General features: G+C 39.2%; 1 protein-coding gene across 10 annotated transcripts in view; it reads left to right on the plus strand.

Moving 5' to 3' along the window:
* LOC145713886 (uncharacterized) overlaps positions 1 to 17,843 on the plus strand; it is a 149,515-nt gene that overhangs the window by 2,486 nt on the left and 129,186 nt on the right. For 8 of the 10 annotated variants that reach the window (XR_014136700.1, XR_014136708.1, XR_014136707.1 and 5 more), the window contains exons 2-4: positions 7,507 to 7,647; positions 8,485 to 8,672; positions 9,104 to 9,207. The gene's annotated coding sequence lies outside the window, so the exon portion shown is untranslated. The remainder of the gene's footprint in view (positions 1 to 7,506; positions 7,648 to 8,484; positions 8,673 to 9,103; positions 9,208 to 17,843) is intronic. The other 2 variants (XR_014136705.1, XR_014136706.1) reach the window with 2 other exon arrangements.

A 17,843-nucleotide genomic window follows, 5' to 3' on the forward strand; every position in this document is an offset into this window, starting at 1 on the left:
CTTTGAGAAAGCAGTCTTTTGCTGCGGTAGAGATTTTTTTCTTACCCGTTATTAATATTATGGTGTGTTAATACAAATGTCCAATAGTAAAGTCAGGTTATTGCCTTTTTTCCCCCTTATAATAGAAGACTGAAAATACATGCGTTTCTTTTATTATTGGTTAGGATAGATTCACTGAAGTGGAATTACTGTATCAATGCGTTTTTAACATTCAATATGTACTGATAAAGTTCATTCCGAAAAGGTCGTACCAAATTTTACTCATACAAGTATTAAGTGGTGTTTGTTTTTTAAAAAGATGTTATGGATAAAAACAAGTATTATTTTAATTTTGCATTTCTTTGGTTATTAGTGAGTTTGGACTCCTTCCTCCATGTATTTCTTAGCAGTTTAATTTTCTTTCATGTGATGTTAGTTCATGTCTTACACTGATTCATCTGTTGGAGTTTTTAGTTTAGTGTTATTATTATCTGTTTGAAAGTGTTTTTCAAATAAAGGCTATTACTCAGATTTCTGCATTGTTATATACTCCAGGTTATTGTTTACCTTTTAATTTTTGTTTTCAAATGTTTGGTTCGTAGAGATTTGAAAGCAAGTAGTAACTTTGTCTATCTTCTATTTTGTGATTTTTTTTCCATTAAGTTTGAATAGTTCCCTCAATCTAGAAATTTGGTAAATATTCATTGTAGCTTTGTCTGAGGATAACCATCAGGTATAGGGAAGAAGGATCTGTAATTTTACCACCCAGAGATAACCAGTGTTTATAAATGTGTTCACATCTTTTCATTCCCTGCATTTTTCTACAGTTGATCATGTATTTGTACTGTTTTATGTTCTGTTTTGTGTTTAACATTATAGCATGCATTTTTCCATGCTAAACATTGTTTGCAGTTGTCATGTAATGGTTTCATGATATATTGTTGTATGGAAATATTTTAGGATTTTCAGTAAAGTATTACAATGAATGTCTTTTCATTTTCATTTAGTTTTTATTGTTTATCTATTTTGAGTTATTTCTTTATAGAGTTCCAGAATTAGAATGGTTCATCAAAAAGTTTGAACATTATAGAGATTTGCTACAGTAACATTCCAAAAAAATATGTCATTTTTTTGTGCCCAGGTATTTAGAATATTTTTTTTGCTAACTTTATATGTAAAAGAACGGTATCTTTGTTTTATGATCCATTTCTCTGATTATTGGTGAGGCTGAATTCTCAAATGTTAATTATTAACCCTTCCCTTTGTGAACTATTCAATTTGGGTATGAATGTTAAATATTTGTAAGAGCTGTGTATTATGTGTTCTGTATAAGGATCTATTATCCTTGTCATTTATTGCAAAGGATACATGTGATTTGTTGCACATATACTCCTAGCATATGTTGCCTTTGAGTCTTAAAAAATGTTTGTGATTCCAAAGACAACTGCTTTGTGGAATACCTGTCAGATTCTTGGTAGCCATTTTGAGATAATGTTTCTTTGTCCTTTAAATAGATAGCTATTTCTTTTTATCTAGAGGAGAGCAGTCTTGAATGCTGCATAGCATTATTGCACCCTGGCTATGGATGTGGGAAGAAGACATGGCAACATTTTGTCCCTAATAAGAAACCAACTTATACAACACACAAAACAGTAGTACCCTCGCCCCCATCCATTCTGGGACTGATCTTATTTTGAATATTCACTAGTGATGTGGGAGACGGTATGGACATAGTGCAATGTCCACATATAGAGAGAACACTAAGCACTTTGAGGGTGTAAAATGCTGGTAGGAACAAACTGTAACACCTGAGAAGGCATTGTGAGTGTGGGCTGACCGTGGTAGAATAGAACAGTGTAGGCAAGAGCAATATAATGACTTCAGGGGAGACTAATGTGTTAAGCGTATAAAATAGTGGCCTCAGAGACATTGAATCCCAAGATAGGGATCCCAGTGTAAATGGCAACAGTTTATTGATGTCATCAGCTCAATTTGCTGGTGCAGACACAAAAGAGCCATTAAAAACATAGGCCCTATTAAGAACAGTATGGGTTGCAGAAAAATTCCATCCTGTCTTTGTATAAAACCATCTGAGCCAAGTGACTAGTAATCTCTTCACAAGAAGTCTGTTACTGTAACTCAGTTTTGAAAAGTGGTTGGGAAGAGTATATTACCTCATTTCATTTTTCTTATTTATTATGAGGTAGGTAATTTAGAGAATCTTTAATTATATTAAGTAAATCTTTCTAAATTATTATTCCCAATACATGAGCTATATACTACCTCATATATGTATTTAAAAACATTCTAATTTTTATATTTTCAGTTAATGGGGGGGGGATTATAGGATTTAGAAGTGCCAAGTCATTTGTTACATATTGCTTTTTGCTATCCAGTTACACTGGGTTAATCTAGTTAGTCATAACCTCCCATTTTTCAGCATTTTGTTAGTTGCAGATGTTAAACCAGGCTTAGGTATGGGGGTGGGGAGGTTGACAGATGTATAATAAGCAAAACAAAACAAGAACAGAGCCTGCATTGTAGAGGAGGTGGTGGAGAAGTTCCTTTCTAGAGGTCTATGCCTATCTTAAGCATAAGAATCCTATCATGCCAATATCTAGTTCCTGAACCCATCTCTGATTGGGAGTTAGGGAGAGCCTGGATATTTGAAATAGCCTAAAAGCATTTAACCTTTGATTTCCACAATTTGTTCCTCCCCTCTGTTGATGTTACAGCCAGCAGCAGCCTGGAGCAGCGCCCCTGGAAAGAAATTTTACATCGGCCATTATAATACAACCTGATAAGTGTTACAGCACTTACCAGGTTGTATTGTAATTGTCTGTGTATATGCCTGTCTCCTTTCCTATGTTATCAGTTAGACTGTGAGCTCCTTGAGGGCAGGGACAGAGTCTTCTCCAGAGCCCAGCCTGGCACATTAGTAGGCTTCAGTAAATGTTTATTGGATGAATAAATGAATGACTCATCAACAAACATTTATCGTGTGCCTGCTAAGGTGATCTCCACAGGCTCTGGACTGTCAACTGTTTATTCAAAATGCATGTGGTCAGAAACTTGGTGTTTCTTTCTGATTATGTATCTATCGTAAGAGTTTTTCTGAGATAATGCTATTTTTTTTGTGTGTTTGGATTTCAGTCCTTGGTATTTACAGATGTTGCTACTGTTGTTGCTGCTGACAGCCTCTTCCTTGGTGGGACCTGGGTGATAGCTGCCAGATCATGAGCCTCATCCTCACTGCCCAGTGTTTGCTCAATGGTTCCTGTTTGTAGAATCATCCCCTTTTCACCCCTCCTCAGATCATCCTTCAAATGGTGTTCCTAGGTAGGGCTCCACATTCTAGATATAGGTAGAGAAATACAGCCCATGAACTGCCTGGTTTTGCAAATAAAGTTCTATTGGATCACGTGTTATTTGTTGATATTTGGTCTGTGGCCCTTTTGGCCTGCAAAGGCAGTGTTGAGTAGCTCCATCAAAGATCCAGTGGCCCATAAAGCCTACCCTTTACAGAAAATGATTGCCTACCTTACTTTGGATCATTACCTAACAGTGATGGTTTAATTTCCCTCTCCATTCACCAAAGATACTTCTGGTATCTCAGAAACTCATTTATTTACCTCATTCGTTACTGCTTATAACAAGTCTTTTTCCTGTTTTACAGATGGGCCAGCTAGAACGCATCAAACTAGATGCTTATAAGGCCTCCACCAGAGTCCTACAGTCAGTCAGTTATACCATGTACTTCAACAGCAAGTTTTGAGCTTCATCTCTAGAAATTCCTTTTGTTATATCCTAACCTGAAGAATGTGGCCATATCATACCTTGGTGCCTTATGCCTTGACCCCCTCCTTCCTACACAGCTCTTTGCAATGAGAATATGGAAAATAACAAATTAATGTGAGATAAGGCAGACAGGTAGGCTGAGGCAAATGTTTACAGGGTCTGAATGCTAATGCACAAAGAAATGGGGTTTCTGAAATATTCACTTGCTTAGACTTAATACAGTTAAGGAGCCTGGACTTCCAAGAGCTTAGGACCTTCCCCTTTACCATCCCTAACCTCCCACACTGTTGTCTTGGTTACCTGCCTGTGGATATATTGTGATTCATTTCAGGTCATTTAAAAGTTGAGAGCTCCCAAGTCCAATTCAAGAAAGCTAGATCTAAAAAAAATAAAATGGAAAGAATATAGGATAGTTTCATTTCAGGAGTGAAATGGAGAGAAAGGCCTTACTTACAGCATTATTTTTCAAGCTGCTTGCTGGATTTTTCCCAGCATTCTGTTATGAAAAATTTTAAATATACATATAGAAAAGCTAAAGAGTTGTACATTGAAAGCCCATCTATCTACCAACTAGATGTTACAACTAACATCTTGCCATATTTGCTTTATTGCATATTCATCCATCTTTGTCAGATAGGTTTTATTTTTTTTTATTTTTTATTTTTTAATTTTTTTTTTAACGTTTATTTTTGAGACAGAGAGAGACAGAGCATGAATGGGGGAGGGTCAGAGAGAGGGAGACACAGAATCTGAAACAGGCTCCAGGCTCTGAGCTGTCAGCACCGAGCCCGGCGCGGGGCTCGAACTCACAGACAACGAGATCATGACCTGAGCCGAAGTCGGCCGCTTAACCGACTGAGCCACCCAGGCGCCCCTGTCAGATAGGTTTTTAAAATGTTTGTGTTGTCATCCATTTTGATCTCATCTGTATCTGACCCGCATGGTACTGAAAAAATAGTTTCTTTGGATTCTTCTCTGTATTTCCCAAGTTGGGGAATACTACTGCAGCCTAAATATGTGGGCTGATCTGCCTGGCAGTGAGATTCCAGGGAGAGAAGCCATTTGCTTTCTGAAAGAAAATGGTTGCTGCTCACTGTTTAGTGAAAATGGTAGGAGAAGGAAGGATGGAAGTCCAGGTTCCAGTGTCAGTGAATCTTCTAATTGTATATTGTTCTACACTCCATTCACTTCACTGCCTTGCGGGGGTCGGGGGTAGGGGAGCAGGTGGTTTTCTGAGCAGCTTCTACTTGGTTCTTACCTTTTAGACTTGATGAAAGAAAAACAACGAAGTCACATCAAAATGCCACTGAGGTGATTTAGCATTAGCACAATTCCTTGCAATTTTAGCAGATGGATTTTTAATTTGGAGTGCTGTCAAATAATATTCTTGTGGACCTTTTCTATTAGCAACAGCTGCAGAGTCCATTTAGGAATCACCATGAACTGAAATCTTAATTTATCCTCATTATGAACATGATAATGGTAAATGTTTCCAGTTTGTGTCTGTCTCCCTTCATTTAAGCTCAAGAGCAGAGACTGTATCTTACTCATCTTTGTAATTCTCTTAGTAATAAATGTTTGTATTCATAAGAAACTGTGTTATTGCATTTAATACCCATCACATGGGCAAATATTAAAAAATGTTACACTAGTGTTAGTGGGGTTACCCAGTCTCAGTATAATTCTTTGTAGGGGCAGTTTGGCAGTATATATTAGTGGGAAGAAGAAATATTGTCTGACTTTTGACCATGCAATTTCATTTCTAGGGCTATACCCCAAAATATTCTAAAAGAAATATTCTAAGGCTATTCTAAAAGATGTAGGTATGGGAATGTTCACAATGTTCATAGCAATAAAAAATGGAAAAATTGCCTGTTGATGAATAATTTGGGTAAATAAATTTTGATGTATTCATGCAATATTATAATATGGCATTAAAATAAAAACCTTAAATAAAAATAGTCTTACAGATGAATATTTTACTTGGAAAGGTGTATCAAGTGTATTAATTGAAAAAAAGGGTAGAGAGCAATAATACAGTTCTCATCTAATGTTTGTAAAATAAAAATTAATGTTTGTGTACAATAAGTAGTTGGAAGAACATACTCAGTGTTAAACTTGCTGGGATTCTATGATTTTTACTTTCTATCTTTAATACATTCCTGGAATTTTTTTCTCACAGTGTACATTTATGACTTTCAAAGTTAGACGAACACTGAAGCTATTTCCATTTTGAAATTTGTTGACCTAAACAGAAGCGGAATAAATTGGGTGGTAAGGGGGCTGGAAACTGGAGCAATTTCGTTTGGAAAAGAGCTAGATGGAGTGGGGGAAGGGAGTGGTGGAAAGAAAATCTCTGTCTTCAGAGAAAGTCCATAACTGCCAGCTACTCTATTCTTGACTCCTTAGTGAAGGCATTTCATGCATCAGGGTTTACATTTACCATTTATTTCCCAATTCTGCCCTTTACACATTTCTTTCCCGTTCTTGTCCCTCTGGTCTGTATGTAACAAGCTAAAAATAATTACTAGTGGCAGCAGCTGCTTGTAGGTGTCCAGATCTTACTCTAGTAGTATCTGCATTGATTTATCCAATAAAGAGATGGCTCAAACTCATCAAGACTCCTGCTCCCCTCCCCCAGTGCTTGGCCAGCATGAAATCTTCCCCATTTATGGTGGGAGAGCTTTCTGCCTGGCTCTCATGATTATTAGTAGATTATAAGACATTTTTGCTGGTGGGTAATGACACAGTTAAAAATGAGCCCTGAGAAACTGCCCCTTGGGTTTTTCTGGGGTTTGAGGGTTGTCTGCATCTCACTGGGTGACAGGAAACCTAGTTGCGTTAGCTTGTGCTACCAGCATCTGATGCTATTAATAACCTGGGGTGGGTTGTTTTTCATGCTAAGCAGCTAGGGACTGGGAAACTTAGAGGCAATAGGCTGCTTCCTTAGAGAGAAAGGACACTTGGGGATCTTAACTTATCCTGTGTGGGTCTTAGGTCTCAGAGCTCCATTCTTCCTAGTGGTTGAGTCTTGGAGATAGGGGAGTAGGCATTGGCCTACCTAGCTCCCTCCCTTTAATCATTTTGGTAACCCAGGCAGCTGATAAGGGGATAGATATGTTCAATTCCTTTTCATGTACAGGTAAGGTGAGTCCTGGTGGAAGTTGGGATTGTAAATGATAGCCCAGAGCCCAGGGTTTTGTTACCTTTTCTCATTAGTGTGAACCAAATGCCATCCAATGACTAGCTAGATGGAGGTTTCATTCACTTTTAGGGAGCTCTTTTAGCCAGGAATACAGAATGGAGGGTCATATCTGCCAGACATAGAAGGACCCCTAAGAAATCAAGTTTACTCCCATTCAAAGGTAAGGATATTGAGGTCTAAAGAGGGTAAAGGCTTGGAGGCAGCTAGGAAGATTAAGCATCACACTTCATATCTGAGTTCTAACACTTGGATACATCTATTTGCTTGGTGCCTGTAAATGCAAGTTATCTCATTTAAAATGGATGCAAGAATTCTTATTAAATAATAATTGTAGATATTGGAACAGTCTTCCAGATAGAGAATATAATTGACGCTAATAGTTATGCTTACCAAGAGCAAAATCTGAGATCTATGGTGTGGGCTGGATGACTTGACTGAGGTGGTAAAAGTAAATTAAAGCTATATCTCAAAACTTGGCTATCCTGTGTTACATTTGTTTCTTCTTCCTTCCCTCTATCCTACAGGTGACACCAAATGTGATCAGAAGCCATGCCCCTGGTGAAGAGGTGTACTGAACCCGGCCTGGCCCAGTGAGGTTACTAGAGAATTGGGAAAGGCTTAAATAAGTATCCTGCACATGGTTATCAAATCATTGCAAAGTCTTGGTAAGTGGTTAGCGGCTTTAGTAGGCTAGCCCAGTTACTGGGAAGGGACAGGGAAGGTAGTCTTAATAGATATTAGGCAATTACTTGGTATTTTCCCCATCATGGTATGAATAAAAAGCATCTTAAAATATTCGGACTACACAGAAAGCAATGAGCCTAACCTTTCATTTTTTGTTTCTTTTTAAAATTTTTTTGAGAGAGAACATGAGCATGAGTTGGGGAGGGGCAGAGAGAGAGAGGGAGAGAGAATCCCAAGCAAGCTCAAAGTCCAGTGTGGGGCTCGAACTCACGAACCCTGAGATCATGACCTGAACCAAAATCAAGAGATGCTTCACTGACTGAGCCACCCAGGTGCCCCCAACCTTTCATTTTTTCATCCTCTCATTTTGTGTATCTTGCCCAAGATTATAGCTAGTTAGTGTAGGAAATGGATTTGAATTTAAGCCAGTACTGTGTCTTTTTACCCAGTGCTTCCTCTAGGTTCCATCTAAGTGTAAGGAGGCCATATGAGAGAGAAATGTCTTTATTTCTCACTGAAATTTTTTCTTAAGTTTATTTATTTATTTTGAGAGAGACAGAGACATCGCAAGTCGGGGAGAGGCAGAAAGAGGGGGAGAGAGAAGATCCCAAGCAGCCTGTATTCTACCAGCACAGAGCCCGACGCAGAGCTCAAACTCAAAACTGTAGGATCGTGACCTGAGCCAAAATCAAGAGTCGGACGTTTAACTGACTGAGCTACCTTGGGCGCCCCTCACATTGAAAGATTTTTATAATAGCCTCTGATACTGTTCTTTCCCAATGAAGGAAATTTTCATGGTGTAAATTTTTTTTATGCAGAAAATCATCTGGAATGCTTGTTAAAAATGCAGATTTCTGGGCAGCCAGAAACCTTGCACTAGTCAAGAGCAACACTAAGACCCACCTGTCATTTATAGTGAGGCTTCCTGCCCGGTGGGTTCATCAGCAAGCCAGAATGAATCACCATTGCTGTGTGTGGATCCTTGTGAGGCAGCTGGGAAGTCTTGGTAAGCTGCCAGTGGTTTGGGTGGGGCTCCCCCATTGGTAGTAGAGAAGAGATGGTTGTGATGGACACTTCCCCCGCTTCCTTAAACAGACAGTTACTAAATGCTTACTAGTTGCCAGAGACTATTCTAGATATTAACAAAGTTCTGCCATCATGGAACTTTCATTCTTATGAGAGTAGACAGAGGAACAAAGAACCAGGGAAAGCATAAAGTATCATACATGTTACATCAGAAGTTTTCCATTATGGTATGAAAATTGTGTTAAAAATGGGTGGGTTAGGCTAAGCAACACCTTGTGTATTTTCCCCACTTCCCATTCTTCCTTTTAATACCTGCCCCTGTCTTTCAGTGCAGTGGAGGCTGACCAAGCTGAGTATGAGAGGGTTATAGGTGATGAAAGCAATCTTTTTCCTTTTTGTTACCCTCACTAGGCTAAATTGTGAAGGATGTCTTTTGAAAAGTGTTCTAGAGAGTCTACTGATTTTCCCACATGAGTGAACGTGTAGCAGAAGAGAGGATCCTCTCAGTGATTAAGGTAAATAGGGGAGGAAAGGATGACTTTGCCCTAACTCCTATCAGGGAGGCTCTTAGAAATGTCATTTCTGGGTGCCAATACTTTTACTTTCTTTTTAAATTTTATTTATTTATTTATTTATTTATTTATTTATTTACATTCAAGTTAGTTAACATACAGGGCAATTACGGTTTCAGGAGTAGAACCCAGTGATTCATCTCTTGCATATGACACCCAATGCTCATCCTGAAAAATGCCCTTCTTAATGTCCATCACCCATGTATAACCCACACCCCCCCAACCACATCAAGCCTCAGTTTGTTCTCTGTATTTAAGAGTCTCTTATGGTTTGTCTCCCTCTCTGTTTTTATCTTATTTTTCCTTCTCTTCCCCTATGTTCATCTGTTCAGTTTCTGAAATTCCACATATGAGTAAAATTATATGATACGTCATTCTCTGACTTGTCTTGCTTAGCATAATATCCTCCACTTCTATCCATGTTTTTGCAAATGGCAAGATTTCATTCTTTTTCATCACCGAGTGATATTCCATTTTACATATGTGTGTGTGTGTGTGTATATATATATCTCACATGCCTTTAAAGCCTGTAGTTTATTCTGTAATACATTTTTCTTGAAACAATTGGGGTAAATTATCTTGTTTACCCAGTCTGTAATCACCCCTGCAGAGGATCAGAAGAACTAAAATGGTTGCCAAGTAAACTAGGCAGCATAAGCTACAGACACAAATAATGGCAGTAGGACACTAATTATACTCCTCTTAAGGGGAGAGTGTCTTTTTAACCAGACTTGTTGAGAGTTTTTATCAGACAGTGGAGCTACATACATCTTGTCAAAAGTCAGCTCATAGCAGAGGTTCCATATTTCAGCGGCAGCCAAGTTAGTAATTTCAGAGATAGCAGTGTCTTCTGGATTTCACTTAAACCAATTGGACTAGTGTTCATTTTGGACTCCTAAGGGATCAGCCCCCTGATGGGCTCCAGGGAGCATTTAAATGGTCCATAGTTAAGAGAAGAGAGGCACAAAATCAGGTTCTTTGCTGACACTGGTCTAGTCTGGGGCCAATAAAGCCCCTGTGTTTTGGACACCACTTTGAGTCTGATACACCACTGAAAAGTGCTCTTCTGGCATCACCCTTGAACTCATTACCTCAGATGTCCGGATCAGTGGGTCCAAATCTTGGTAGACCGCTTTCACTCACTTTGTCTGAACCTCAGAATCTGCAGTCATGGCACAGACAAGCCAACCCACATGGAATACCTACAACGCAGAAAGACTTTTGCCCTCAGTGGAGCACAGGCACCAGGTCCTCTCCTTTCATTCATTTTCCTCCTCCTTCTGAACACAGAGCTAGACACCCAGTAAATAACCCCTTCACACGTGCAGCACAGCAGTTAACAAAGGCTTCAGTAAGAAAGTGCCTTTGTCAGAATTGGCCTGCTGACCCCAGTGTTGGAGGAGATTATTGACACGACGTGACCACTGGTTGACCCTTGAGCTTGACCCAGGCAAATGGAGGCTCCTCACTCTTTCCCTGTCCTTGGAGTGTACAGTTTCTGCACTAGGAACTGTTTCAAGGATGGAGCCTTGAAAAGGTAAGGTGTGGTATAGACCGTCTGGATGGCACATGTGACTGAACCACGTTAAGGCCTCTATACCTACAAACCTTTAAGACTCTGGCAGAGGGGTGCAGACATCTGCTAGTCTCTGGCTGCCCGAGACAAGCCTCATAAGTTCCCTTGCTTATTAAAACCACTGCCTACCAATCTGGAGTGGTCTACCTCTTTCAGCAGTTTCTTTTGCCCCATGTGTATATGGACCATCTGGGAACCAACACTCAGACACTAGGGGAGGTCAGGTCTTTCTGCTGCATCACTGGTAGGAGGGGCTGAGAACGGGCAGGAGTGACTGCCATACAGCAGACTCAGGCTGCGGGCCAGCCTGGTGGGACCAGCTGGCCTAGGAGAGCCAGTCACACGGCTTGACCTGTGGCTGCCACCATGATCAGGGTCATCCTGAGAGGTAGCTTTTGCCCTCATGGACAGGGAAAGACCAGAAGGTCACAACCCATCTCATCAGAGAAGAGGGAGGCAGGGAATGAAAACACAACACTGCTGGTAAGCAGATCTCTGCCACAAACCTTGGCAGAGCACACGCCTTTCTGAAGAGCCTGATCCTGTACAAGCCAAGACATAAACAAGTACAGAACGTCCCCTTCATCATTTCACCTATAGGTGGGGTAGGTAGTCTAAGGAGTTCACACAGGAATCAGGGCAAAAAGTTGATGGGGGAGGAGCGGTAAATAAGGTTCCAGAAAGGTAAAATAGGACTAGAAGAATTCACCATGACTGGCCAGTTCTCTGTCACCTTATACCATGATCACAATTCAAATTTAATCACTTATTTTAAAATTGACTTTAAACTATTAAATCTTTTCTACAACGGAAACAAAAAGGTCCATAGTTAAAGTAGGAGGCATCTATAATATGGCCATTCCTGGGAGATCTCTACAGAGGCCATCCCTACTTTAAGCTAGTAATGCCTCCCATCGAGAGTTAATAACCAGAATGCCAGTATCTGCCATTTTTCACAAAAGTAATCTGCCATTTTTCATAAAAGTAATAAAGGTCACCTTTTCCCATGAGGATGGTTTTGAGATGGTGCCTTCATAGCATAATGTTCCTCTGGAATATTTGGATAATTCTATTGACAGAATTCGATAATTAGCCTGCATGAGGAACCTGAATGATAGGAAAATTGTCTTTTCACTAAGGAGAAGCCTGGGATAGTACAAAGGGATTTCCCACATTCCGTGTATATTACAGCTTACATTAAAATGACATTGGTCTTTGGGTGTTTGGATGGCTCAGTCGATAAGCATCCAACTCTTGATTTCGACTCAGGTCATGATCTCACAGTTCGTGGGATCGAGCCCCACATTGGGCTCTGGGCTGACAGTGTGGAGCCTGCTTGGGATTATCTCTCTCCCTCTGTCTCTCTGCCCCTCTCCCACTTGTACTTAACTACCTACCTACCTAACATTGGTCTTGTATAAGGATAGGAATGTTAGTATGCTGTCCAAAAAAAAAAAGGTCTTCCTGTCTCTTTCTTTATATGGGCCAAAATGGGTTGTATAAATCTGGCTTTTGCTCTCTGAATCCCAGTTTTTTCCCTGGGATTTCCCTATCCTCATTATCCATTCTTTACTTTTGTGACAGCTGGGTCTGTTGCGTTTTTTTTTTTTTCTTTTGTCTTTCTGTTTAGGCTAGTCATCACTCCCATAGTAACACCCATGCACAATTTTTGAAAATTTTCTTTCTGAGGTCATGTAATATCAATAACAATGATTATTCAGTTAGTTATCAGTGTCTTTTATGTTCTAGGCAAGTGCTTTACACATATTTGTTGTCTCATTTTAACTTAATAGTAATTCTGGGATGTATGATTTGTTCCTACTTTACAGATAATAAAACTGAGGATCAGAGAGGTGATGGCCACTAGCATGCCACCAGGAGCCAGTGGTGGAGCTGTATTGTGTCATACTCTAAAGATCTTGACTACCTTACTCTACTTGAAGTGGTAGAATATGACAAGCATATTCTTAGTTTTTGGGACCTCCTGCCTCCTTATGGGGTCCTTGTCACTGTCTTCTTCCAGGACATAGGGGCATATGTGAAGGGTTTGTTATCAAATATTTATTTATTTTTGGGAGAACGCAAGTGGGGGAGGGACAAGAGGGAGACAGAGGATCCGTAGTGGGCCCTGCACTGATAGGCTGACAGCAGCAAGCCCAGTGTGGGGCTCGAACTCACGAACTATGAGATCATGACCTGAGCCAAAGTCAGACGCTCAACCGACTGAGCCACCCAGGTGTCCTGTGAAGAGTTTGTTTTCAAAGGGAGATTCAGATGTGCAAGAGGGATGGTGTGAGGGATGTGTGGATCCCTTTAGTTTCTAAAGATGACCACTTTAGATGAACTAGCATCACAGCTATTCACCGTGTGCTTATCTTTGTCTTTTTACTTTTTATTATAACCCCCACCTTCCTGCATAATGTTTATGTTGGATTATTTCCATGAGGTTATACTTTCTTCTACACCAAACAAAAAGGAATTGCAAGAGTCAGAGTCACAACTGAAAATCCATTGCTTGCAGAATTAACTCAGGCACAGGCTCATCAGGGGCTGGAGCAGCTTGCTGTGCATGTCAGGATGTCCCAGCTGGAATTCAGCATAAACAGTGCATTCTGTTAGCAGACAATACTGATAAAATTACTCTATTTGTATCAAGTGGAAAATAGTAGGGATACCTATCAATTAATACTTATGTAAATTTTATTGCTGGTGAGGTGTCCAGATAGTTGGCATAGGCTAAGGTTTGGCAAGGTGTGGCCCACTTGCTGGCTGCCTGTTTTTGTAAATATAATTTTGTTGGAACAAAGAATCATGCTGATTCTCTATTGTCTGTGGTTGCCTTTTGTGCTACAGTAGAGTTGAGTATTTGCAACGGACTGTATAGTCCACAGCCTGAAGCATTATCATCTGGCCCTTCACTGAAAATTTGCCAATTCCTGGGGCACCTGAGTGGCTCATTCGTTAAGTGTCTGACTTCAGCTGAGGTCATGATCTCACAGTAAGTGAGTTAAAGTCCTACATCAGGTGAAGCTTATGCCCCACTTTGGGTGAGCCCCACTTCTCTCTCTCCCTCTCTCTCCCTACCTGAGGAGACATGTCTAGAAAAGTTTTGATAAGGCTGATGTGAAAGAAATTACTGCCTGTGGTTTCCTCTAGGATTTTTATGGTTTCAGGTCTCACATTTAGGTCTTTAATCCATTTCAAGTTTATTTTTGTGTATGATGTAAGAAAGTGGTCCTGTATCATTCTTTTACATGTAGCTGTCCAGTTTTCCCAGCACCATTTATTGAAGACACTAGCTTTTTCCCATGGTATATTTTTGCCTTTTTTCTCATAGATTAATTTACTGTATAATCGTGGATTTATTTCTAGCTTCTCTATACTATTCCCTTGGTCTATGTGTCTATTTTTGTGCCAGTACTATACTGTTTTGATTACTACAGCTTTGTAGTAGTATCTTGAAATCTGGGATTGTGATACCTCCAGCTTTGTTCTTTCTCAAGATTGCTTTGACTATTTGGGTCCTTTGGGGTTCCATGCAGATTTTAGTATTATTTGTTCTGGCTCTGTGAAAAATGCCATTGCTGCTTTGATAGGGATCACATTGAATCTGTAGATTTCTTTGGATAGCATGGACATTTGAACTATTCTTCACCACATGAGCATGGAACATGCTTCCATTTGCTTGTGTCACCTTCAATATTTTTTATCAGTGTTTTATAGTTTTTAAAGTACAGGTCTTTCACCTCCTTGGTTATGTTTAATCCTATTTTATTATTTTGCGTAGCATTGTAAAGGGATTGTTTTTAATTTCTCTTACTGCTATTTCATTATTAGTGTATAGAAACAGAACCAATTTCTGTGTATTAATTTTGTACCCTGCAACTTTACTGAATTCATTTATTCTGATAGTTTTTTGGTGAAAACTTTAGGATTTTCTATGTAAGGTATCATGTCATCTGCAAATAGCCAAAGTTTAAATTCTTCCTTACCAATTTGGATTCCTTTTATTTCTTTTTCTTTTCTTTTTAATTTTTTAAATGTTTATTCATTTTTGAGAGAGAGAGCATAAGCAGAGGAAGGGCAGAGAGAGAGGGAGACACAGAATCCAAAGCAGGCTCCAGGCTGCAGGCTCCAAGCTATCAGCACAGAGCCTGACACAGGGCTCAAACCCATGAACTACAGGATCATGACCTGAGCCGAAGTTGGGCACTTAACTGACTGAGCCACCCAGGAACCCCATATTTCTTTTTATCTGATTGCTGTTGTTGTGTTGAATACAAGTGGTGACAGTGGACATCCTTGTCTTGTTCCTGTTCTTAGAGGAAAAGCTCCCAGTTTTTCACCATTGAATATGATGCTAGCTGTGGGTTTTTCGTATGTGACCTTATTTATGTTGAGATATATTCTCTTTAAAAATTTTTCTAATGTTTTTACTTATTTTTGAGACAGAGAGAGACAGAGCATGAGCAGGGGAGGGGCAGAGAGAGAGGGAGACACAGAATCTGAAGTAGGCTCCAGGCTCTGAGCTGGCAACACAGAGCCCGATGCGGGGCTTGAACCTCACGGACTGTAAGGTCATGACCTGAGCTGAAGTCGGACGCTTACCCGACTGAGCCACCCAGGCGCCCCTAGATATATTCTCTTTAAACCCACTTTGTTGAGAGTTTTTATCATGAACAGATGTTAAATTTTGTTAAGTGCTTTTTCTGCATTTATTGAGATGCTGTTATAATTTTTATCCTTTGTTTAGTTAATGTGTATTACGTCGATTGATTTGTGAATATTGAACCATCCTTGTATCCCTGGAATACATCCCACTTGATCATGATTAATGTTCCTTTAATCTATTATTGAATGCGGTTTGCTGTTGCCCTATAGTTCTCTTTTTTTGTAGCATCTTTGTCTGGGTTTGGTACGATGGGTTTTTCTTTGCATGACTTGGAATATTTATGTCATTTTTTCTTATCCTTACTTTATCCGTTCTAGTGTTTATGTTCTTCACCAGCATATGTATTCTCTGCTACTTAGGCCCATAAGTGAGTCTAATATAGAGGTTACCTTAGATGGAAACACTGTCCTTAGTCAAGGTAGGAGGCAGTGGTTTTGGGAATTTGCTGTGTCAAAACCTAAATTTCTCATTCAGGATAGGAGGAATTAATCCTTCCATTGCTATGTAAAAATGAGATCTGGACAAAGGAACAGCCATCTCAGTCAAGTAAGTGATTATTTTGACATGGAAGTAAATATTTTTCTTTGACCTTTTGTTGTATGTGTTCTATTTAATAGCTTTCTTAATAATGAACCTACCTTGCATTTCTAGAAGAAAACTTTTTACTTTTTAATGATTTTGAATTAGGTTTCCTAAATTTGCTATTTTTAATGTTATTTTCTGTTTTATTTTTTACTATTTTGTTTCTGTTTAAAAGTGAGTTTTTGGTTAGGGTGGCAGTCTTTGTCAGGTGTTGAAGTTAGGGTCATTAATGAAATCTTGTTTCCTGATCTTTTAAATTTAGCAGATCTCAAACATGTTCCATGACATTAAATATGGTTTAGATATGGTTTAGGGGCACCTGGGTAGTTCAGTCGGTTAAGTGTCCTACTTCAGCTTAGGTCATGATCTCACGATTCATGAGTTCAGGCCCTGCGTCGGGCTCTGTGCTGACAGTTCAGAGCCTGGAGCCTGCTTTGGATTCTGTGTTTCCCTCTCTCTCTGCCCCTCCCCAGCTCATGCTCTGTCTCGTGTCTCTGTCTCTGTCTCTCTCTCTCAAAAATAAACAGAAAAAAAATTTTAAATATGCTTTAATGACATCTCTTTTAAAGCGCATAATATGCTATTAATGTAAAATTTTAATTTAATTTAATTTAATAATATGCATTAATGTAAAATTTTAATTCTTATCCAATATTTGGGCTCTTGTTCAATTACTGCTTTTTTTAATATGAAATTTATTATCAAATTGGTTTCCATACAACACCCAGTGCTCATCCCAAAAGGTGCCCTCCTCAATACCCATCACCCACCCTCCCCTCCCTCCCACCCCCCATCAACCCTCAGTTTGTTCTCAGTTTTTAAGAGTCTCTTATGCTTTGGCTCTCTCCCTCTCTAACCTCTTTTTTTTTTCCTTCCCCTCCCCCATGGACTTCTGTTAAGTTTCTCAGGATCCACATAAGAGTGAAACCATATGGTATCTGTCTTTCTCTAATTACTGCTCTTTTAATATTGTATAAATAATACTGATGTGAACATCTCTTTAGATAAATCTTTGCACATATTCATGTTTGTTTCCTAAGATTGAATTAAATGTACCATCCCCCTAGTAGTGCATGAAAATGTCCAGTTTTTCATATCCTCACCAGTACATGACATTACAGTTTCTAAAAAATCTGTCAATTACAAAGGTAAAAAGTGGTGTTCCTTGATGTTTTAGTTTTTATGTCTTTGATTCCTAATGAGAAAGAACAGTTAAAAATCTTCCTTGAGACTTCTTTTTGAGTTTCTTCACACATATTTTGAAGCTACCATATGTTGTAGATATTTTCTCCAATTTGGTGTGGAAATTGTTTTGTTTTATTTTATTTTATTTTTATTCAGGCATAATTAAACATACAGTGTTACTAGTTTCAGGTGTACAGTAGAATGATTTAGCAGTTCTGTACATTACTCTGTGCTCATTATGATAAGTGTTCTCTTAATCTCCTTTACCCATTTCACCTGTATCCCCTCACACATCTCCCCTTTGGCAACCACCAGTTCTCTATATTTTTAAGAGTGTTTAGTGTTGCTTTGTTGGTCCACTCTTACTAGCTGGCTGGAAGTCCTAGCCATCATCCAAGCAATCATCCGAGAGAAAGAAATAAAAAGCATCCAAATTGGTAGAGAAGTTAAACTGTCACAATTTGCAGATGCCACGATACTATGACATAGAAAAAAAAAAACCTAAAGTTTTCACCAAAAAACTGTTAGAATAATTTCTCCCATTACATATTGGCTTGTGTGTTC

The sequence above is a fragment of the Panthera onca genome, chromosome X, assembly GCF_046562875.1.
Source record: "Panthera onca isolate mPanOnc1 chromosome X, mPanOnc1 haplotype 2, whole genome shotgun sequence".
Lineage (NCBI taxonomy): Eukaryota > Metazoa > Chordata > Mammalia > Carnivora > Felidae > Panthera > Panthera onca.